Below are 23,946 nucleotides of genomic sequence, written 5' to 3'. Positions count from 1 at the left end.
GGAAATGCACAGTAGCGCGTGTGTGAAGTTATTGAGAATAACCCTATCTGCACCGTGAATCTTATATACCCTTTTAGGGATAGATTTAAAGTAGGTCTGATGCAGCAGAAACCACTAAATTAGGAAATTGCAAATTGTATTTCAACCCAGAACAAAAACTGTGCTTTGACGGACACTAAATAACTTGACCAGCCACAGCAATAACCACAGATTTAGATGAATGTAAATTTGAGGCCTAGTATTTAGGCGCTGGGTGAAAGGTATACGTTTACAGACAGAATTAGACTTGGAAATGCACAGTAGCGTGTGTGTGAAGTTATTGAGAATGACCCTATCTGCACCTTGAATCTTATATACCCTTTTAATGAATAGATTTAAAGTAGCCGTGCCCCTGATACAGCAGAAACCACTAATTTAGGAAATTGCTAAATTGGGAATTGTATTTCAACCCTGAACAAAAATATATTCTTTGCCAGACAGCAGACAGTATTACAATTGGCTGGCCACAGCTGAAACACCAGATTTAGGGTACTGCTTATTTGGCAATTGTATTTCAACCCTCAATAAAATAGCAAGCACAGTCAAGCCCCTGATGTAGGATATAGCCAAAAAATAACCACACTATTGAGGGTTAAATGCACTTGGTGACAGCTTGACCCTGATGTAGGATATAGCCAAAGAACAACCACACTATTGATGGTTAAATGCACTTTGTGACAGGCTCAGCTTGCCCCTGATGTAGTATAGGCCAAAAAATAACCACACTATTGATGGTTAAATGCACTTGGTGTGACAGCTTGACCCTGATGTAGGATATAGCCAAAAAACAACCACACTATTGAGGGTTAAATGCACTTGGTGACAGGCTCAGCTTGCCCCTGATGTAGTATGTGGCCAAAAAATAACCACACTATTGATGGTTAAATGCACTTGGTGTGACAGCTTGACCCTGATGTAGGATATAGCAAAAAAACAACCACACTATTGAGGGTTAAATGCACTTGGTGACAGGCTCAGCTTGCCCCTGATGTAGTATATGGCCAAAAAATAACCACACTATTGATGGTTAAATGCACTTGGTGTGACAGCTTGACCCTGATGTAGGATATAGCCAAAAAACAACCACACTATTGGTGGCAGCTTGTGCTGGCGCACCACAAGACACAAAATGGCCGCCGATCACCCCAGATAAAAGTGAATGAAAAACGCTCTGGGCAGCCTAAAAACAGTGAGCAATTGAATAGCAGCAGTTCAATGATCCACAGCTGCAGATCGATAACTGAATGAAGTCTTTTGGAGGAGTTAATAACTGCCTAATCTCGCCCTAACGTCGCAGCTGCAACCTCTCCCTACACTGATCAGAGCAGAGTGACGTGCGACGCTACGTGACCCCAGCTTAAATAGAGGCTGAGTCACATGCTGCACTGGCCAATCACAGCCATGCCAATAGTAGGCATGGCTGTGACGGCCTCTTGGGGCAAGTAGTATGACGCTTTTTGATTGGCTGCTTTGCAGCCTTTCAAAAAGCGCCAAGAAAGCGACGAACACCGAACCCGGACTTTTACTAAAATGTTCGGGTCCATGTCACGGACACCCCAAAATTCGGTACGAACCCGAACTATACAGTTCGGGTTCGCTCATCCTTACTAATAAGCTGTGACAAGATGTTCCAGCAAGGCCCTTCATTATTAGTCAAACCAGTGGATGGGGTACTCAAAACTTCTTGGCTCAATGTCTGGATACTAATATAGGTATCAGTAGACACTTAAAAAATTGCAGAAATAGAAAAATAGAAAACACACAGCAGAAAACAACAAACTACAGACCCTCCTTAGTTATCAAAGAAAAGCAGTGAAGGCAAAACCTTCATTGAGCCCTTTGGGACTGAGATTATCTAGCCGATAGATCCACCTAGTTTCTTCTTGCAATAAAATGGCATCCAGATCTCCCTTTCTCGCACCCAGAGTTTTCTTACAGATCCCTCAAAATTTGAGTACCTTAAGGTCACCTCCATGATAGGCTCTGACATGCCTGGAGACCGAGGTGTCTGCCTTAGTGTTGATACTGCTAATATGCTGGCAGATTCTTCTCCTGAACTCTTGGGACGTCTTTCCAACATAGATTTTCAAGGCAGGGACATTGGATGGCATATACAATGCCTTTGGTCTTACAGTTAATGTATTGCCTTATCTGATATTCTCTTTTGTCCACAGGATTAATGAAGGATCGGCATCTCTTGACATGAGGACAGAAGACACAGTCTCCACACGGGTAAGTACCCACTACATTAGATTTAAGCCAGGTAGTTCTAGGCGGTGCGGGGCGAAAGAAACTGTGGACTAATACGTCCTTCAGATTTCTACCTCGACGGTAAGTGACACTAGGATTCTGCGTGATAACTGTCCTTAGGTCATTATCCGCCCACAATACATGCCAGTGTTTCTTCAGAATACCAAACACCTGGTTGTTGCGTATACGAAACACCTGGCATCATAGGTGCCAATACATCTTGACAACATGTGTTTTGGGGTCCTTGGATTCAGCTCTTAATAATTCCATTCTATCGGTATTCTTTGCCCTAATATAGGCCTGATGCAAGACCTTTTTAGGGTATCCCCTAGCACGAAACCGGTCTTACACTCTTTTACGAAACCTACTTCATCGGAGCAGTTCCTGTGGTCCCTGATGTATTGACCCACAGGAATTCCCTTCTTGAGGGGTCTTGGATGATAACTGCCCCACTGCATAAAGTTATTCGTTGCTGTGGGCTTGTGATGGATTTCAGACTGGATGTGGCCATCAGGGTCCAGGGTGAGTTTGAGATCCAGAAAAGTGATTGTGCTATCGTGTATCTCAGAAGTGAATGCCATACCTATAGTGTTATGATTAAGTGCTGAAACAAATTGGTGAAACTTATCAGTGGGGCCTTCCCACAGTATTAGTACATCATCAATGTACCTGCCCCAAAAAAGAATATGCTGCATGAATTTAAAAAAATCTGGTATAAAAACAATAGTGTCCTCCCACCACCCTAAAAATAAATTTGCATAATTTGGGGCACACTTACTTCCAGATTGTAAATAAAATTGTCAGTCGAAAAGAAAGTAATTGTGTGTGAGTAAAAAACTGAGGAGAGTCAGAAGGAACTCATTATGTGCACAAAACTGTATGCTCTTAGTGGAAAGAAAAGAAAAGAAGAGACTGCCTTAATCACTAACTCGTGTCTAATATTGGTGTACAGTGCCTCAACATCGAGGCTAGCTATTTTGGTTTCTGAAGTAACCTGAATATCCTGGAGCCTGATGACCACATCCTTGGTGTCCTTAATATACGATGGTAAGCTAGGTACAAATGGTGCTATGAACTCGTCGACATATTGACTGATGTTTTCTGTCAGGCTATTATTGCCAGATACTATAGGTCTTCCTGGTACTGGTCGTCTGTTTATGCAACTTGGGGATGGCGTAGATGGTGGCAATAGTGGGATGCATCTTAAAGAGGTACTTGAATTCCTCTTTTGAAATAAGATTATCTTCTTTCGCTGTGGAGAGTATTACTTTAAGTTCTCCCAAAAACTTTTCTGTCGGATTGTGATCCAGTTTATGATAGGTGTCCGTTTGTTTAACCAGGTCATCAACCATCTTTTTATAATCCAGTTTGTCCATTAGGACAACATTTCCACCCTTATCCGAGGGTTTTATTACCAAGTCGTCATTAAGGCTGAGTTCATCCAATGCCTGCTGCTAATCCACCTCAAGATTAAATTGTGTGGTTGTCATGGTCTTACCTCCTTGCTGTTCCCTTCGTTTGCATGTGCTGGCGGCCATCTTGGTTTCTGGGTTTTCTTGTAGCCTCCCACCCTGCGGCTCCTCCTTCCCACTGGGAGGAGCTGGATGCCTAGCTCATATATATAGGAGGTCTGTGGCTTCAGTTCCTTGCTTGGTCCTCCTGTGTTCACATGCTTCCAAGACTGCTGCTGCTTCTGGTTCCTGATCCTGGCCTCGTCTGACTACCCCGTCGGTTCCTGATTCCGGCTTCGTCTGACTACCCCGTTGGTTTCTGATTCCGGCTTCGTCTGACTACCCCGTTGGTTCCTGTTCCTGGCTTCGTCTGACTACCCTTCTGGTTCCTGACCTCTGTCTCCGCAAGACCCTGCTTCGGTTTAGCCATCCGTTCGGACTTTGCTACGGCTTGCTCTTCAATAAAACCTTCTTATTTTCCACTTATCTCTTGTTGTACGTCTGGTTCATGGTTCCATGACAGTGGTGGGTATTTTAGTGCTCAGGATTTTTAAGTCTCCTGTCACTAGTTGGACAAAGGTGTCATACTGGGCAAATGAAGGTGTATATTTGGATTGTGGTTTCAATGTCGACAGCGGTGCCTCTACTAGATCCTGGGCACTCTCATCGAGAGTGTCCAGTGATTCCAAAATGGCCAGAGCCTCTTTTTCTTTGGTCTGCATCCGCTGGAAATCCCTGAATTGCTGGTTGAAGGATTTGTGGAGAGCAAGCTTCCTTGCAAAAAGGTTGATATCCTTGATATTTTATTGTGCAAGCCTTCTATAAGATCATTAACATATAAAGAGAATAGGACCCAATACTAAATTTACCTAAAATTTAGAAAAATGCCCAAATTTCAATTTCTCTACTTTTATAATAGATAGTAATAACTCCAAAAATAGGTATTACTTTACATTCCCCATATGTCTATGTTATGTTTGGATCATTTTGTGAATGCCATTTTATTTTTTGGGGACGTTAGAAGGCTTAGAAGTTTAGAAGCAAATTTTTCAGAAACTTTCCAAAACCCACTTCAGGACCAGTTCAGGTCTGAAGTCACTTTGTGAGGCTTACATTAGAAACCACCTAAAAATGACCCTATTTTAGAAACCACAACCCCAACTGATTTTATAAACTTTGTTATAAACTTTGTTAACCCTTTAGGTGTTCCACAAGAATTAATGGAAAATGGAGATGAAATTTCAGAATTTCACTTTTTGGGCAGATTTTCCATTTTAATCTATTTTTTCCTGTAACAAATGTGGGGATGTGCTCGTGGTAGGCTACGGTAGCGGCGGCAGTATTGAGGCAATCATAGACAGTCTTTGTGATACACTGTGACTTTATTCACACCAACGGCATAACAGGCAATGTGCAGACCACACAGGTGCATATCCACATAGTGCATAAAACAAAAGTCCTTCCATAGAAAATAAACAGCAGGTTTGAGTCACCTTGTTTTGGACAGACCACAGCAGTTCTGCAGGCTTCTAGGCTATCTGCCTTTGTCTCCCTCAGGCCAGAGCCCCTTCGGCTCGTAGCACCACAGGTCCCAGGGCTATCCTTCAATGTGTGCTGCGCCCAGACTCTCCTTCACCAGCACTCACTCTGTCTGTGTAAATCTCCAGCACAGCAAGACACACCCCACCCCCATCATCAGCAGGCTGGGTTCTTAAAGGCCCAGCTCCACCAAAAACCTGGGCTGGCCGTGGGGAACAGTAAGAACCGGCCCGGACACGCTGCGCCAGCAGCATTCGCCGCTGTAACCGCAATGATCCGGTTCTTACTCCACCGAGGCCAGGACCTCTGGTGGCACGTATCGTCCGTCCATTATTATTCCGGGGACTCTCCTACATATCCCCCCCCTTTGTTCACCCCTGAGGGCTTGAACATACCGTTCAAGCCTGAGGGGGTGAACACACACACAGCAGTGTACCCGGGACAGGGCATCTGCGTTCCCCTGTAAGCGGCCGGCCCTGTGCTCAACAGTGAACTTAAAGTTTTGGAGGGACAAGAACCACCTGGTAACCCGAGCGCTCCCCTCCTTAGCCCGACTCATCCACTGGAGAGGGGAGTGGTCGGTCACCAGACGGAACCTTCTCCCCAGAAGGTAATATCTGAGAGACTCGAGTGCCCACTTGATGGCGAGGCACTCTCTCTCCACAATGCTATACCGGGTTTCTGCTGGGGTAAGCTTGCGGCTTAGAAAAACCACGGGGTGCTCTTCCCCGTTGAGCTCTTGGGAAAGCACAGCCCCTAGTCCTACTCCCGAGGCATCTGTTTGAACTACAAACTCCCGCTTGAAGTCGGGCGTCACCAGAACTGGGGACTCACATAGGGCCGACTTCAAACGGGAGAACGCCTCCTCCTCCTTCTCCCCCCAGCGAACCATCACCGACTTTCTACCCTTCAAGAGGCCGGTTAACTGGGGCTGCCAAGGTGGCAAAATGGGGAATGAACCTCATGTAGTACCCAATCAGGCCCAAAAATGACCGTACTTGCTTGGACGTACGAGGCCTGGGCCAATTCCGGATTGCTTCAACTTTATTTACTTGGGGCCTAATGACTCCGCGTCCAATCACATACCCCAAATAGCGAGCTTCCTCTAGTCCCACCGAGCATTTTTTTGGGTTGGCAGTTAACCCCGCCTTCCTTAGAGAATCTATCACTGCCTGAAGTTTTGACAAATGACCCTCCCAGTCTGGGCTAAACACGACTATATCATCCAGATACGCGGAGGTATACTGGTGATGGGGCTTGAGGACGACATCCATCAGACGCTGGAACGTAGCCGGAGCGCCATGTAACCCAAAAGGCAACACCCTATACTGAAAAAGCCCCTCCGGGGTGACAAAGGCCGTCTTCTCCTTTGCCGCCTCCGTCAGAGGTACCTGCCAGTAGCCCTTCGTGAGATCTAGGATCGAAAAATACCGGGCTTTTCCCAGCCGCTCTATCAACTCGTCTACCCGAGGCATGGGATAGGCGTCAAATTTTGATACCTCATTCAATTTCCTAAAATCATTACAGAACCGTAATGAACCATCCGGTTTGGGAATAAGGACAATCGGGCTAGCCCACTCGCTCTTTGACTCTTCTATGACCCCTAGACGTAGCATTGATCTTACCTCCTGCGAAATGGCCTGTCGCCGAGCCTCCGGTACTCGGTATGGTCTTAGGCGGACTTTCACCCGGGGCTCGGTGATAATGTCATGCTCGATCAAGGTGGTACGTCCAGGAAGGTCAGAGAATACGTCCCTATTCCGACTAACAAATTCTTTCACCTCTTGTGCTTGTTTGGTCGACAGTCCGTCCCCTATCGTCACCCCAGCGGCGCTCTCCGGAACACCTGGTGACCCCGGGTCACTCCCTGACGTCCCGACAGAGGGCGGGCTGTCTGCAAACAAATTCTCTCTGTCTCTCCAAGGTTTTAGTAGATTCACATGATATACCTGTTCGGGCTTCCGCCTCCCTGGCTGGTATATCCTGTAATCAACTGGGCCCACCTTCTCCTTAACTTCATAGGGTCCTTGCCACCGGGCCAAGAATTTACTCTCGACCGTGGGCACGAGTACAAGAACTCGGTCCCCCGGGTGAAATGTCCTTACCCGGGCGGTTCGGTTATATACCCGACTCTGGGCCAGTTGTGCCGCTTCCATGTGCTCACGGACCATCGGCAACACGACCCCTATTCGGTCCTGCATTTTTCCTATGTGCTTTATCACACTTTTATGAGGCGTAGGCTGTTGCTCCCATGCTTCCTTAGCGATATCCAGTAGCCCACGGGGATGTCGCCCATATAACAACTCAAAGGGCGAGAACCCCGTGGACGCCTGGGGCACCTCCCGTACCGCAAACAAAACATAGGGCAACAGTAAGTCCCAATCCCTCCCGTCCTTAGCCACGACTCTTTTTAGCATGGACTTCAGGGTCTTATTAAACCGTTCTACTAACCCATCGGTTTGGGGATGGTAGACGGACGTGTGCAGGTGTTTAATATTTAATAGCTTACACAATTCCTTTGTTACTTTGGACATAAAGGGTGTCCCCTGGTCTGTCAGAATCTCCTTTGGTATCCCCACCCGGGCAAACATACTCATGAGCTCTTTAGCTATTACTTTGGCCGACGTATGGCGCAATGGGACCGCCTCCGGATAGCGAGTGGCATAGTCTAACACTACCAGGATGTGTTGGTGACCTCGGGCTGACTTAATAATGGGGCCTACCAGATCCATGGCGATCCTTTCGAAGGGCACCTCTATAATGGGCATAGGTACCAGTGGACTGCGATAGTGAGGTTGGGGGCTAGTCAGCTGACACACTGGACAGGACTGACAGAACCTCCGGACTTCCTCATATATCCCAGGCCAATAGAACCGTTGTAGAATTCGCTCCAGCGTTTTCTTAACCCCTAGATGACCACCCAACACATGCGCATGCGCTAAATCCAAGACCATTCGCCGGTAAAGCTGGGGCACCACCAGTTGTTCCACCACCTCCTGCCCACTGCTCCAACGGCAGCCTCTCTTGCTCCGCGGTTCTTTCGAATACCATCAGGAATGCCTCTATATCATCTCCCGGACCCATTTTCCTCAGGGCGGATCGGACTTTGTCCCTGGCGGTAGACACAGTCGGGGTTGTTGCAGTTGAAACTCCTTGCAGGGATGTTCGCACCGACTCTTGCATGGCTACCAGCTGCTGCATTAGGAGATTGTTTGTTTGCTGCTGTGCACACATAGCCTCATCATGTCTTTCCTTCTGAGCCTGCAATGCCTGTTGCTGCTGTACATTACTCTGAATCAGGTGCTTAATGGCCTCCTCCATCTTGTCAGGAACCATAAAACTTGCAGGCCTGATATATGACATGCAGTCCAACACAACTTTTGCCTCAGGCCTGCCTCACTGCAGGAATGCCCGCTCCAAGCCACCAATTGTGGGGATGTGCTCGTGGTAGGCTACGGTAGCGGCGGCAGTATTGAGGCAATCATAGACAGTCTTTGTGATACACTGTGACTTTATTCACACCAACGGCATAACAGGCAATGTGCAGACCACACAGGTGCATATCCACATAGTGCATAAAACAAAAGTCCTTCCATAGAAAATAAACAGCAGGTTTGAGTCACCTTGTTTTGGACAGACCACAGCAGTTCTGCAGGCTTCTAGGTTATCTGCCTTTGTCTCCCTCAGGCCAGAGCCCCTTCGGCTCGTAGCACCACAGGTCCCAGGGCTATCCTTCAATGTGTGCTGCGCCCAGACTCTCCTTCACCAGCACTCACTCTGTCTGTGTAAATCTCCAGCACAGCAAGACACACCCCACCCCCATCATCAGCAGGCTGGGTTCTTAAAGGCCCAGCTCCACCAAAAACCTGGGCTGGCCGTGGGGAACAGTAAGAACCGGCCCGGACACGCTGCGCCAGCAGCATTCGCCGCTGTAACCGCAATGATCCGGTTCTTACTCCACCGAGGCCAGGACCTCTGGTGGCACGTATCGTCCGTCCATTATTATTCCGGGGACTCTCCTACACAAAGCAAGGGTTAACAGCCAAACAAAACTCAATATTTATTGCCCTGATTCTGTAGTTTACAGAAACACCCTATATGTGGTCATAAACTGCTATACAGGCACACGGCAGGGCGCAGAAGGAGAGGAACGTCATATGGTTTTTGGAAGGCAGATTTTGCTGGACTGGTTTTTTGACACCATGTCCCATTTAAAGCCCCCCTGATGCACCCCTAGAGTAGAAACTCCCAAAAAGTGACCCCATTTTGGAAACTACAGGATAAGATGGCAGTTTTGTTGGTACTATTTTAGAGTACATATGTCACAACCAGACAGCTGAGAAGCTCTGATAGAAGCCTTTCAGAACCTCCTCCTTGAGCTTTCTTTGTTGTGCTGTTCAGTTCCTCATCTCGTTAGCCTCTCTCAGCTGTCATGTAGTTGGACTGATTGCTTCCCTTTAAATTCCTCCTCATGATGCATTACTGGGCGGCTTATATTTCTTCCTGGAGTGTGTGTGCATGCGGATCCCATTTCCCAGTCTGCTACTAAAGTTAAGTGCTGTACTTTCATCTGTTATTTTCTGTTTGCTGGATCCCAGGTGACCCTGACTCCCTCCGTGTCTGGTGTAGGGAGCCGGTGGTCGTGTCCCCTCACTATTGTAGGGTGTTCAGGGGTTATATAGTCGAGGTACGTGGATATGCAGCCATCCACCTCTGGGATCTTTGCATAGGCTGAGCAGCCAGGGAAAGTGCTAGGTCTTGTGCAGGGGTCTCCCCTTGGTTCCTTAGCTTTGGATCCAGTGAGTCATATATGATGTTGCTTTGTCTTGTTTCCTGTACATCGTCCGTGACATTATAAGCCGCCCAAAACCGTCTCAAGCATGGATCCGGTTTCACTTTTGGCTGAACGCCTTCAGGGTCTTTTATTGGAGGTAGCTGATCTCCGTAGGACTTTTTCTCAGCTTCAAGTGACCGGTTCAGCTGGCGTTCATGGAGTTTGTTCTGAGCCTAAAATCTCGCTCCCGAATACGTTTTCCGGGGGTAGTGAGAATTTTGTGCGTTTTAGAGAGGCTTGCAAACTCCATTTTCGCCTTCTTCCCCATTCCTCTGGTGATGAGGAACGGAGGGTGGGGATCATTATATCGCTGCTCAGGGGTAACGCTCAGTCCTGGGCCTTTTCGCTGCCGGAGGGGGCACGGCCCCTCCATTCAGTGGATGAATTCTTTTTAGCCCTGGGTCAGATATATGATGATCCGGATCGTATTGCTCTTGCTGAGTCTAGACTGCATCTATTATGCCAGGGTAAACAATCCGCAGAGATATACTGCTCAGAATTTCAGAGATGGGCAGCTGATACTGGTTGGAATGATGCTGCACTCCGAAGTCAAATTTGCCATGGTCTTTCAGAGGGATTAATAGATGCATTTGCCTTTCATGGAAGGCCTATTTCCTTGGACTCTGCTATGTCTCAGGCCGTTCGTATTGACAGGCGTCTTAGAAAGAGAGGAGAGATCTCTCCTTCCTGTCATACTCAGTCCCAGGACAGTGCAGCGGTCCCATTCTGTGCGCAGGGGTCTCAGTCGCTGTCAGCCCCTTCTGAGCAGGAGCCCATGCAGCTGGGGTTGGTTGCTTCTGACAATAGAAGATTCATCCCGCATGGGAGGGTTTGTTTTTGTTGTGGAGGTATAAATCATTTAGCAAATGTTTGTCCCTCTAGGAGATTCAGGCAGTTCTCTGGGAGTAATAAAGAAACAAAGAGGAAAAAATCTTTTAAAAATGTTCCGTCTGTTACTATTGGCAGGGTTGAGGTGGAAATTGAAGGTTTTCCGTTTGCTTGTAGTTCCCGTTTTGTCCTGCCTGCTAGGGTGGCGCTAGAGAGCAAGAGCATTTTTTGTGAGATTTTTGTGGATAGTGGAGCAGCGGTCAATCTCATTGATAGTCAATTTGCAATAACTCATGGTTTCCAGGTGTACACTTTGAGAAAGGATATTCCTGTTTTTGCTATTGATTCCGCTCCACTTTCTCAGAAATCATTAAAGGGCATAGTTCACAATATCCGTTTAATTGTGAGTGATGCTCATGTTGAGGATGTGTCATGTTTCGTCCTTAGCGGTTTGCCTACTCCTCTAGTGTTGGGGCTACCCTGGCTCACTAAACATAATCCCACCGTTGATTGGCAAGCGAGGCAAATAAATGGTTGGAGTGACTTTTGCAGAGAGAATTGCCTCACGACATCTGTTTCTGAGGTTGCTACTAAGACTGTACCATCTTTTCTCTCTGAATTTTCAGATGTCTTCTCTGAGAGTGGCGTTCAGGATTTGCCCCCGCACAGGGAGTACGATTGCCCTATTAATCTCATCCCAGGCGCCAAGCTGCCTAAATCTCGTTTATACAATCTTTCCCAACCTGAGAGGATTGCTATGCGTGCTTATATCTCTGAGAGTCTGAGAAAAGGACACATACGACCCTCGAAGTCACCTGTTGCCGCTGTTTTTTTCTTTGTTAAGAAAAAAGATGGTTCTTTAAGACCTTGTCTGGATTTCAGGGAGCTGAACAGTATCGCAATTCGTGACCCTTATCCGCTTCCTCTAATCCCGGACCTGTTTAACCAGATTGTTGGGGCTAAAGTCTTTTCCAAATTAGATCTAAGAGGGGCATACAACCTGGTCAGGGTCAAAGAAGGGGACGAATGGAAGACGGCCTTCAATACCCCTGAGGGCCATTTTGAAAATTTGGTTATGCCTTTCGGTTTGCCTACTCCTCTAGTGTTGGGGCTACCCTGGCTCACTAAACATAATCCCACCATTGATTGGCAAGCGAGGCAAATAAATGGTTGGAGTGACTTCTGCAGAGAGAATTGCCTCACGACATCTGTTTCTGAGGTTGCTACTAAGACTGTACCATCTTTTCTCTCTGAATTTTCAGATGTCTTCTCTGAGAGTGGAGTTCAGGATTTGCCCCCGCACAGGGAGTACGATTGCCCTATTAATCTCATCCCAGGCGCCAAGCTGCCTAAATCTCGTTTATACAATCTTTCCCAACCTGAGAGGATTGCTATGCGTGCTTATATCTCTGAGAGTCTGAGAAAAGGACACATATGACCCTCGAAGTCACCTGTTGCCGCTGTTTTTTTCTTTGTTAAGAAAAAAGATGGTTCTTTAAGACCCTGTCTGGATTTCAGGGAGCTGAACAGTATCGCAATTCGTGACCCTTATCCGCTTCCTCTAATCCCGGACCTGTTTAACCAGATTGTTGGGGCTAAAGTCTTTTCCAAATTAGATCTAAGAGGGGCATACAACCTGGTCAGGGTCAGAGAAGGGGACGAATGGAAGACGGCCTTCAATACCCCTGAGGGCCATTTTGAAAATTTGGTTATGCCTTTTGGTTTGATGAATGCCCCAGCCATTTTTCAGCATTTCGTGAACAGCATTTTTTATCATTTGATGGGAAAATTAGTATTAGTGTATTTGGATGACATTTAGATTTTTTATCCTGATTTCAAAACTCATAAGGAACATTTACGTCAGGTCTTGCTCATTCTGCGGGAGAATAAATTATATGCGAAACTAGAAAAATGTGTGTTTGCGGTTCCAGAAATTTAATTTCTGGGGTTTCTTCTCTCCGCTTCTGGTATTCGCATGGACCCCGAGAAGGTCCGCGCTGTGCTTGAGTGGGAGCTTCCTGAGAATCAGAAGGCGCTGATCAGGGCCGTTTCTAGGACCGGGCGGGCCGGGCGCCCGCCCGGGGCGCTGTCAGAAGGGGGGCGCCGGCAGGGGCGCCCTCTTGTTGTCGTTCAGTTCTTCTGTTTATGTTATTATTACAGATTTACTTGTCCCGTCGTCTGTCTCGTGCGCCCTGCGCCCCCCCTCTGATATCTCTCCTGCCGCCGAGTCTCTTACAGACAGTGTCCGTACGTACCTCCTCCAGTACGTGCGGACGGCGCTCACTTCTGACATCATGCGCCTGCTCCTCCCACTAGGTGGCGCAGGCGCGTGACGTTCATTAAGTGAATGAGCGCCGGCGCCGCACTGCCTGCCAGCCTGTGTTACCGCCCGCCCCTGAACAACAGTGCTGAAAAGAAGTCTGCTGTGAGAGACTGGAGAGTGACAGTCCAGAGTCCAGACTTCAGAGGTGTTCATGTCATGTGGTTAGGTTACACACAAATTCTATAATGGGGACACTGTTGTCTGTGGGTGGGTGGGCATTAATTACAATAGGGGGCGCTGGCCACTGTGGGAGAAATCTGATTTCTGAAAATGGGGACCACTGTCTGCTAGGCCTAGTCCTGAGCTGAGTTATATTACCCTGCCCATGCCCTGTATAATAATGTACCCATCCCTGATACCCCATCCCCTTAGTTATATTACCCCTCTGGGGTAATATAACTAAGGGGTATCAGGGTACATTATTATACAGGACAGGGTAATATAACTCAGGACTAGTCTAGGCCTATCAGACATTATACAGTTCCCACAGCAGCCTCCATTCTAAATAATGTCCATAGTGATCCTTATTAAAAATAATGTCCCTCACAGGCAGGCTCTGCGGGCGGTGGCGCTCACTCACTGTACGTCACACGCCACGTGACATACAGTGAGTGAGGTGAGCACCGCCGCCCGCACTGCCTGCCTGTCTGTTACCGCCCGCCCGGAGCAGTGCTGAGAAAGAAGCCTGCTGTGAGTGAGAGCCTGAGCCTGTGGGTCACTGTGACCGTCCAGGCAATGTGGGTCGTGTGTGCGGGGGCCGATGCGGGGTCATGAAAATGGGGGCCACTGTGGGGGACATTATTTTTAATAAGGATCACTATGGACATTATTTAGAATGGAGGCTGCTGTGGGTGTCATTTAGGGCTGCAACGATTAATCAACGTTATAGATAATATTCAATAACGGGATTCGTTGTCAACGAATCCCGTTATCGAATAATCGGCCGATTCGTTGCTATGCGGGCGGGAGCGGGCGGTCAGGCGCTATGCCTGCGGGTCCTTCAACTTTAGATCACTGCATCTTTATTACCTTACAATGAAGCTTTAGTAAAAGGCAGAGCGGGCGGCGGCGTAATGTCACTTACTCACGTGACGCGCATGCTCGCCTGCTTCATTCATAAAGTAGGTGGAGCAGGCGCGTCACGTGAGTAAGTGACGTTACGCCGCCGCCCGCTCTGCCTGTTACTGGAGCTTCATTGTAAGGTAAAAGCAGAAGTAAAGTAAAAGTAAAGTAAAAGTTACTGCCGGTTAAGGAATACTGCTGTGAGCGGCGGGGCCAGGGCTGTTATGGGAAGGGGGATCTGTGGATGGCACTTTTATGGGGAGGGGGATCTGTGGATGGCACTGTTATGGGGAGGGGGATCTGTGGATGGCACTTTTATGGGGAGGGGGATCTGTGGATGGCACTTTTATTGGGAGGGGGATCTGTGGATGGCACTGTTATGGGGAGGGGGATCTGTGGATGGCACTGTTATGGGGAGGGGGATCTGTGGATGGCACTGTTATGGGGAGGGGGATCTGTGGATGGCACTGTTATGGGGAGATCTGTGGATGACAATGTTATGGGGAGGGGAATCTGTGGATGACAATGTTATGGGGAGGGGGATCTGTGGATGACACATATAGCATAAGATGCTATATAGTGTCATCCATAGATCCTCCCATAGCATAGTCATCCACAGGTCCCTGTACCCATAACAGTGCCATCCACAGATCCACCTCCCCATAACAGTGCCATCCACAGACCCCCCTCCCCATAACAGTGCCATCCACAGATCCACCTCCCCATAACAGTGCCATCCACAGATCCCCCTCCCCATAACAGTGCCATCCACAGATCCCCCTCCCATAACAGTGCCATCCACAGATCCCCCTCCCCATAACAGTGCCATCCACAGATCCCCCTCCCCATAACAGTGCCATCCACAGATCCCCCTACCCATAACAGTGCCATCCACAGATCCCCCTCCCCATAACAGTGCTATCCACAGATCCCCCTCCCCATAACAGTGCCATCCACAGATCCCCCTCCCCATAACAGTGCCATCCACAGATCCCCCTCCCCATAACAGTGCCATCCACAGATCCCCCTCCCCATAACAGTGCCATCCACAGATCCCCCTCCCCATAACAGTGCCATCCACAGATCCCCCTCCCCATAACAGTGCCATCCACAGATCCCCCTCCCCATAACAGTGCCATCCACAGATCCCCCTCCCCATAACAGTGCCATCCACAGATCCCCCTCCCCATAACAGTGCCATCCACAGATCCCCCTCCCCATAAAAGTGCCATCCACAGATCTCCCCATAATAGTGCCATCCACAGATCCTCCATAACAGTGGCATTCACAATTTGTTTTAATAATTTTTCAAGTAAGATTATATAAACCCCTTTTTTGTAATTTTTTGTTTTTTTCCTGATTAATCGATGAAATTATCGACAACTAATCGATTATTCAAATAATCGTTAGCTGCAGCCCTAGTGTCATTATAACTGTATGATGCCTGATAGGCCTAGTCCTGAGTTATATTACCCTGCCCTGTATAATAATGTACCCTGATACCCCTTAGTTATATTACCCCTTGTTACCTCATGTACAGAGTCTGAAGAGGAAGAACCAAAAAAACATACTGCCCAGTGGACGGCTAGTTCTTAGACGTTGCCCCCCAGCCGAAGTGGTGTCCGAGATCCCCAAGGTCCAAGCCAAGTAACTGTAAGTTTTCATGTGGAGTATGTTTATGTTATACACATATAGCATACACCGTGCCACACAATATACAGTATACCGCTACATTGTGTAGGGGTTATACTGTTTATTGTACAGCATGGCACAGAGGTTATATTGTTCAGCATGGTGTAACCTCCATACATTTTATGTACAGTATACAGTAATCCTTGCACTATGCCATACAATATACAGTATAATTCATACACCATGCTATACAATGTACATATCCATACACCATGCCAATATACAGCATAGTTCATACACCATGCTGTACAGCATATATTATAATCCTGTACATCCTGTATATACTGTACAGCATGGTGTATCAATAAAATAAATAAATAAAAAGGTATCTCTGCATATCGCAATACTCTCGTATTTTATCTTATTTATATATACTTATTTAGTTTTTTTCAGTATGATTAACTGGTGAAAATTATTAGTGCCCCCCATTTTTGACTGTGTATCTTCTGTGCCCCCCCCCTATATATTGCTCCTAGAGTTGCCGCTGCTCACTGCTGTAGGGTACCAGCTGGATAGGGAGCTCAGGGAGGAGGCACCGCAGGCAGGAGGGAGGACGGGCGAGCGCAGCGTGACTCACTAGGTCACACGCACGCCGCCGACTTTATGAATGAAGCAGGCGGCGCGGGCACGTTACATAGTAGTCACGCTGAGCCCGTTCTCCAGGCCTGCCTGCCTTCTCCCTCCTACCTCACGTGGGACTTGACTGTTGGCTGTCTGTGTGGCTGCTATAAATGCTAGCCTAAAGTAAAGTAATAAATAAGGAGGTAAGCCTACAGGGCCCAGCTGCCCAGGGCTAGATGAAAGATTATTTTTTTTATTATGCCTAGCGCCTAGTTAGTGTACTGTGTTACACATTAGGCAAGTCATCAAGATTATACTAAGTGAGTGGGGCCCCATGTAGTAGAATAGTCACTGCTCGGGTCCCCGCGTTGTCATTATAAAAGCAGATGCGACGTATGCTGAGTACTCACTTCTTGGCGTGTTTAGCTATTTTGTTTACTATATTATATTTGATCTATTTTTAATGAAGTACCCTGGTGTCTCAGTACGAGTATTGCTGCACTGTGGGCCGAAGACTTCCAATGACAGCGCGGCTCCGTGACTAAGATCCGATTTATTTAAGGACTCTGTGATCACGAAAGAACATTTTGTACATGGAAGCGTCTTCTTTTCTTTATAATTTTGCAAGCAACAATAAACAAACATGACTGGATCTCCAAATTGGGATTATATTCTTGACAATAACACTGCAGATGAAGACAAACATAAGACACAACCCTGTAACGGGCATTCACAAAATGCATGTCTATGGGCTTTTTGCATTCTTTTTTTTTTTTTTTTTTTTTTTTTAAATTCCTGTTTTCTCCACGGCCAAAATGTAATTCAATGATGAGGCAGTTTCTCTTCATTCAGTAACCTAAAAATGCAAACATAGGTAAAAAATGCTGAATCAAAAACGCATCACGAAGTATGCGATTACGCACAGTTTGTGTGAAACCTACCCAAGTGCAGAAGTTGGTACAAGATGGAAAATAAGTAATGTTTTCACTACAATCGAGAAATCTGGAGTTCTTGTTAGGCTTCTTAATGGATCTTCATGGGACACTTACATTGGATGGTTCACAACTTCCCTTATCCTGTAATGTATGCTTCTGACCATCACTTCACTAAGAAAATTACATTTTTTCAGCAGCTACCCAGGTGGCAATACAGATTTAAATAGACTTCGAAAGGCTTTCCATCTGGACAAGGAAAGCTGGTGAATCTCGGTAGTCCTACCAGGCATACTACATTCTTAGTATGTAAGTAGCAACTACATTAGAACTTTACCTAAGTACCTAATTCTTTTATACAATTTTATTGTGTTTTTCTCGTTCCAAGACCATTCAAAATGCCACCGCCTAAGCCTTCAGGTGCACAATTCCGCAAAAGGAAACAGAAAGAGAAGAGTGAAGATGAGAAAGGTGCTAAATTCATGGCTATGTTCTTGCAGAAGGAAAGTCCAGCAGCTAATCAAAATCAACAGAATCTTTCTACTGAAACTGCACCAAAAGATTCTGAAGGTCAGACCACTTTGTCACTTCAAGAACATGGTACTTCATCTGGACATGTGCAGCAGACTTCAAGTAGTGTGCTCTCTACACCTGAACCTGAAATATTTGGCCCAGAATTTCCATCAGAAACTGAGCAATCTGAACCAGAAAACATAGATGCATTGTCCTGTCCTCAACCAGAAAGTAGTGTTGAAGAAAGGGATTCTGTAAAAGCACCTGAACTCCCACAAAGTTCACAAAATAAGACCGCTTTCCCCAAACAAGATATTTCATTATGGCCAAAATCAATGAACAGTCGAATGCGAGACCACATTGTCTTGCAAGGACCACAGCCCTTACCTGCTTCAAATTTTGTGTACCCCCAAGACAGGGACAACCGTCATTTTTCATCATTCTATGGTTACGTTGTGCTACCAAACAAGGAGCAGGTACTTAGGCGATGGCTTCAGTACTCTGTTTCCGCAGACAGAGTTTACTGCTTTTGCTGTAAATTGTTTGATCCTAATCCAAAATCTAGACTTGGAACTGAAGGCATTAACAACTGGAAACATGTTGGTGATTACATTTCATCTCATGAATTATCTAGTGCACATATAAAAGCACGTCATTTGTGGATTGATGCAGAGAACAGCCTTAAAAAAAATGCAGGCATTGATACAGATTTGCAAGCCCAGATTACACAAGAACGTAATCGCTGGAGAGAAGTGTTGGAAAGAATTATAGCAGTAACTGTATATTTGGCAACTAATAATTTAGCTTTTCGGGGCTCATCAAATAAATTATATACACCAAATAATGGACTTTTTCTTGGGCTTATCCAGCTTCTTGGCAAGTTTGAACCAGTAATGCGAGATCACTTAAAACGAGTTACCTCAAAAGAAGTCCATGCACATTACTGTGGAAATATAATCCAAAACGAAATAATTAACTTAATGGCCTGTCAGGTGAAAAACTGTATTTTAGAAAAAGCCAAAAAAGCTAAGTACTTTTCTGTGATGTTAGACTGCACACAGGATGCGAGTCATACAGAGCAACTATCGTACACCTTACGGTTTGTTGACATTGATAGTGAACATGTTTCAATAAGGGAGCACTTTATTGGCTATCGCCCGGCTAGGGACACATCTGGTAAAGGTCTTGCTAGCCTCCTTTTAGAGGAAATTTCTAAATGCAGCCTGGATATGAACAATTGCCGAGGACAAGGATACGACAACGGTGCCAACATGGTTGGCATGAACAAAGGAGTACAGTCAAGAATCTTACAACAGTACCCTCGGGCATTTTTCAACCCATGCGGTTGTCATAGTTTAAATTTAGTTACTGGTGATGCTTCAAAGTCATCAGTGAAATCTGTCAATCTGTTTGGTGTTTTGCAGAGACTTTACACACTGTTTGCCTCATCTTCTAAACGGTGGTGTATTATTAGTGATCATGTCAAGCATCTCACCCTGAAGAAAGTGTGTGCTACACGTTGGGAATGTCGAGTCGAGAGCTTAAAAGCAGTAAGATATCAATATGTCGAAATTCATGATGCTCTCTTAGACTTAGAAGAAAATCTTGATGATCACACTCTTGCTTCAGAAGCAAGATCTCTTTCTGCAATGATGGAGGACTTCAGCTTCATTGTCACTCTTATTATATGGTATGATCTTCTCTTTCAGGTACACATTGTGAGTAAATCCATGCAGTCCAGAGACATGGAAATAACTCGTTGTAATAATTTGTTACAAAATTGTACTGCATTTGTCAAGAAATTTCGGGATTCTGGATACGAATCTGCAAAGATTGCTGCCATAGAAATAGCCTTGGCCTTGGGCATTGAAGCACAATTTATGACAAGAAAAAGACCTAGCAAGAAAAAAAGATTGTTTACCTATGAGAGTCAAGATGAAACTATTACTGATGCAGAAGAGCATTTCAAAATATCCGTTTTTTATCCCTTGATAGACAACATGACTGTTTCATTGGAAAGGCGTTTCTCCCAGCTATCTAAACACAATCAACTGTGGGGCTTTTTGTACAACATTATGAGTTTGCCAGAAAAAGAAACACTACAAAATATGTGCAAGACATTAGAAGACATTTTAACCCAGCCTACAGGGGTAGACCTTGAAGGGAAACAGAGTGACATCGATGGGCAACAATTGTTTGAAGAGCTGAAACAAATTCAGCCAATGATTTCCCAATCTTCAATTACACCTTTGGAAGTTTTGGAACTCATAAATTACACACAGTCACATGATCTTTACAGAAATATATGGATTGCAATGAGGATTTTGCTGACTATTCCCATTACCGTTGCAAGTAGTGAAAGGAGCTTCAGCAAACTTAAATTGATAAAAACATATCTACGTACCACAATGACGGATGAAAGGTTATCATCACTTGCAATTCTTTCCATTGAAAGTGAACTAGCTGAAAAGCTAGACTATTCAGCAGCTATAGATGCTTTTGCAGCTGCAAAGTCTAGAAAGGTGGATTTTTCATAAAACTTTTTCCATCTGGTTGGTTAATGCCATTCTCCTGTATCACAAAGCACTTTATCAGGCAAGAGGTGTGCATCATTGGTTTCTCAAAATTCAGTCGGTTTTGAAGCATTCCCTGCATTCTTCCATATGAGCCTTGCCATCTATGCTTTGAAACTGGTTTTATATGTTACTTGGTTTTTGTACATTTACTTGCGTGTATTAGTTGAGACCTGCTGTGATTGGTGTTTAGTTAGTTATTAAATGCTAACATGACAGTTTTTTGGTTTTGCACATTATTGATGATTGTATTTCATGACTACTGTTCTAAGGGCATTGCCTTCCTTTATACTGCAGTTATTCTCTATCACTCTGCCTAGGACTTTTAGCAGTTTAAGCAGTAATTTATTATTTTCTTTTGTTCTAAATAAATCTTGTGTGCTCTAAAAAAATAAATATATGGTGAGACGGTTGCAAGTACTCTTCTGATATGATTTCATCGAGCAGTTTTGATGGGGGGGGGGGGGAGTTTTTTTGACACTCGCCCTGAGAGAAATTTTACCTAGAAACTGCACTGGCGCTGATGCGTTTTTTGGGCTTTGCCAATTATTACAGGAAGTTTATTTTGAATTATTCCTCTATTGTTAAACCACTCACTGATATGACCAGAAAGGGGGTAGATTTTTCTTCTTGGTCGGTAGAGGTGCGTAAGGCTTTTTCTAATATCAAGGAGAGTTTTTCTTCCGCTCCCATCTTGGTGCAACCTGATATTTCTTTACCCTTCATAGTTGAGGTTGATGCTTCTGAGGTGGGTGTGGGTGCGGTCTTGTCTCAGGGTTCCTCTCCTGCCAAATGGCGACCGTGTGCCTTTTTCTCGAAGAAACTCTCCTCCGCAGAGAGAAATTACGATGTGGGAGATAGGGAATTGTTGGCCATCAAATTAGCTTTTGAGGAATGGCGCCATTGGCTGGAGGGAGCCAGACACCCTATTACTGTGTTTACTGACCATAAAAATCTGGCCTACTTGGAGTCAGCCAAGCGTCTGAACCCGAGACAGGCCAGATGGTCTTTGTTCTTTTCAAGATTTAATTTTGTTGTCACGTTCCGCCCTGGAGTTAAGAATGTGAAGGCAGATGCCCTGTCACGTTGTTTTCCGGGAGGCGGGAATTTTGAAGAACCGGTTCCCATTTTGGCTGAAGGTGTGGTGGTCTCTGCTCTTTTTTCTGAATTGGAGGCAGAAGTGCAGGCAGCCCAGTCAGAGGCTCCTGATCTTTGTCCTCCTGGGAGGTTCTTTGTGCCTCTCGCTTTAAGACACAAGATTTTTAAGGAACACCACGATACGGTCCTTGCTGGGCACCCGGGGGCAAGAGCCACACTGGATCTCATCGCTCGGAGATTCTGGTGGCCTGCGCTTCGTAAGTCGGTTGAGGGTTTTGTGGCAGCCTGCGAGACCTGCGCTCGTGCCAAAGTCCCTCATTCACGGCCATCAGGTCCTCTCCTTCCCTTACCCATTCCTTCCCGTCCTTGGACACATCTGTCCATGGACTTCATAATGGACCTGCCTCGTTCATCGGGGAAGACGGTGATTCTGGTGGTGGTGGACCGTTTTAGCAAAATGGTGCATTTCACCCCTTTTCCTGGTTTGCCCAATGCTAAGACGCTGGCGCAGGCATTTATTGATCACATTGTCAAATTGCACGGTATTTCTTCAGACATAGTCTCTGATAGGGGCACGCAGTTTGTTTCCAGATTCTGGAAGGCTTTCTGTTCTCGCTTGGGGGTTCGGTTGTCATTCTCTTCTGCTTTCCACCCGCAGTCGAATGGCCAGACAGAGCGCGTCAATCAGAATCTGGAGACATATCTGCGCTGTTTTGTGGCGGAGAATCAAGAGGATTGGTGTTCTTTTTTGTCCCTTGCTGAGTTTGCTTTAAATAACCGTCGTCAGGAGTCCTCTGATAAGTCACCATTTTTTTAGTTCATATGGGTTTCATCCGCAGTTTGGGACTTTCTCGGGAGAGGGGTCTTCTGGTTTACCTGATGAGGACAGATTCTCCTCGTCTTTGTCATCTATTTGGCAAAAGATTCAGGATAATCTAAAGAGCATGAGTGAGAGATATAAGCATGTGGCTTGGTGCGGACCTGAATGTTCGTGATCTGGTGTGGTTGTCTACCAAGAATATCAAATTGAAGGTTCCCTCCTGGAAGTTAGGTCCTAGGTTTATTGGGCCTTACAAAATCCTGTCTGTCATCAATCCTGTTGCCTACCGTCTTGATCCTCCTCAGACTTGGAAGATCCATAATGTTTTTCATAAGTCCTTATTGAAACCTTATGTTCAACCCATTGTACCCTCGCCTTTGCCTCCTCCTCCGATTATGGTTGATGGGAATCTTGAAATTTCAGGTCTCTAGGATTGTGGATTCTCGTCTTGTCCACGGTTCTCTTCAGTACCTTGTTCATTGGGAGGGTTATGGTCCTGAGGAGAGGATGTGGGTCCCATTGACGGACATTAAGGCCTCTCGTCTCATTAGGGCTTTCCATAGGTCCCATCCTGAGAAGGTGGGCTCTGAGTGTCCAGAGTCAACTCGTAGAGGGAGGGGTACTGTCACAACCAGACAGCTGAGAAGCTCTGACAGAAGCCTTTCAGAACCTCCTCCTTGAGTTTTCTTTGTTGTGCTGTTCAGTTCCTCATCTCGTTAGCCTCTCTCAGCTGTCATGTAGTTGGACTGATTGCTTCCCTTTAAATTCCTCCCCATGACGCATTACTGGGCGGCTTATATTTCTTCCTGGAGTGTGTGTGCATGCGGATCCCATTTCCCAGTCTGCTACCAAAGTTAAGTGCTGTACTTTCATCTGTTATTTTCTGTTTGCTGGATCCCAGGTGACCCTGACTCCCTCCGTGTCTGGTGTAGGGAGCCGGTGGTCGTGTCCCCTCACTATTGTAGGGTGTTCAGGGGTTATATAGTCGAGGTACGTGAATATGCAACCATCCACCTCTGGGATCTTTGCATAGGCTGAGCAGCCAGGGAAAGTGCTAGGTCTTGTGCAGGGGTCTCCCCTTGGTTCCTTAGCTTTGGATACAGTGAGTCATATATGCATGTTGCTTTGTCTTGTTTCCTGTACACCGTCCGTGACAACATATGATTTTTGATTGCTCTATATTACACTTTTTGTGAGGTTTTATTTTTTGTTATTTACAACATTCATCTGACAGGTTAGATCATGTGCTATTTTTATAGAGCAGGTTGCTATGGACACAACAATTGTCAGATGGTTGTTTGTTTCAGTTTTACATTATAAAGTATTTAAAAAAAAATGATATTTTTTAGTGTCTCCACATTATGAAAGCCGTATTTTTTTTATTTTTTGGTCTTACGTAGGGGCTAATTTTTTTTGGTATGAGATGATGGT

The sequence above is a fragment of the Bufo gargarizans genome, chromosome 4 (genome assembly GCF_014858855.1).
Source record: "Bufo gargarizans isolate SCDJY-AF-19 chromosome 4, ASM1485885v1, whole genome shotgun sequence".
Lineage (NCBI taxonomy): Eukaryota > Metazoa > Chordata > Amphibia > Anura > Bufonidae > Bufo > Bufo gargarizans.
This window is presented reverse-complemented; position numbering follows the sequence as displayed.